This window comes from Mandrillus leucophaeus, unplaced genomic scaffold (assembly GCF_000951045.1).
Source record: "Mandrillus leucophaeus isolate KB7577 unplaced genomic scaffold, Mleu.le_1.0 Scaffold559, whole genome shotgun sequence".
Taxonomy (NCBI): Eukaryota; Metazoa; Chordata; class Mammalia; order Primates; family Cercopithecidae; genus Mandrillus; species Mandrillus leucophaeus.
Window position 1 is genome coordinate 213812 of NW_012106019.1, and position 1194 is coordinate 215005.

Genomic DNA, 1194 nt, shown 5'->3' on the forward strand with positions numbered 1-1194 from the left:
TAAAGAAAATGTGGCACATATACACCATGGAATACTATGCAGCCATAAAAAAGGATGAGTTCATGTCCTTTGCAGGGACATGGATGAAGCTGGAAACAATCATTCTCAGCAAACTAATACAGGAACAGAAAACCAAACACCACATGTTTTCACTCGTAAGTGGGAGTTGAACAATTAGAACACATGGACACAGGCAGGGGAACATCACACACTGGGGCCTGCCCGGGGGTAGGGCACTACGGGAGGGATACCAGTAGGAGAAATACCTAATGTAGATGACAGGTTGATATGTACAGCAAACCATCATGACACGTGTATACCTACGTAACAAACCTGCACGATCTGCACATGTATCCCAGAGCTTAAAGTATAATAATAATGAAAAAGATGCCACATACACTTACCTTTATGAGAATGTCAAAAACAGTAAGTCATTACAGTATTTCAAACATTTTCCAAAATAATAGCACTTATAGATGGATGAGTTGGCAGCCAACCCTTAATCACAGCCTACCAGGCAGATTAAAAAATGACTGTGAGTGGCTCAAAATGTTGGTAAGCCATAATTTTTACTATTTGTGCTCATAAATATTATATTATAGCTATAACTCCCATGTCCCCACATGACTCCCTATATCCATGGGCCCCAAACCCTTTGACTAAGAAGTAAACTTAGGAGAACCACATTCCTAAGTGGAGCCCCTAAATAATGAGTTCAACACACAGAACGTACTGCACAGATGTACTCCAAATTGCCTAGCTGGATTCACTGCCTAGGAACAAATGTATATGTTTGTTTGCTTGTGTTGGAATGGGTAGGATGAAGAGGAAGAGGGAAAAAAACAAGTATGACACTTTGGCTTCAAGAAATCTGTTGGAAATGGTAAATATCAATAGAAAAAAAACCACTTTAAATGAAATAGGATTTGTTGGGAATCATATCTAAGAATTGGAAGAACTTCTAAGGAGTTCTTTTGATCCAACTTTTGTCACTAGAGAGCAGTACATTTAAAACATTCTCCAAAGTTGATATTTTACTATTTTTTCTTAAAAATCATTAGAGAGGGGGATTCCATAATCCCTCACTTCATATGTTCATAATGTGTAATGAACTTTAAATTTGATGTCCATGTACATAAGTTGACATATTTATTTTGGACAAAATACTGCTTTAATTATTTTAATATTTCAGGC

At 37.1% G+C, this 1194-nt stretch overlaps 1 protein-coding gene across 4 annotated transcripts in view; it reads right to left on the reverse strand.

The window, feature by feature from the left end:
* The window catches only part of SLC4A4 (solute carrier family 4 (sodium bicarbonate cotransporter), member 4), a 365688-nt gene that overhangs the window by 15056 nt on the left and 349438 nt on the right, over window positions 1–1194 (reverse strand). The window lies entirely within an intron of this gene.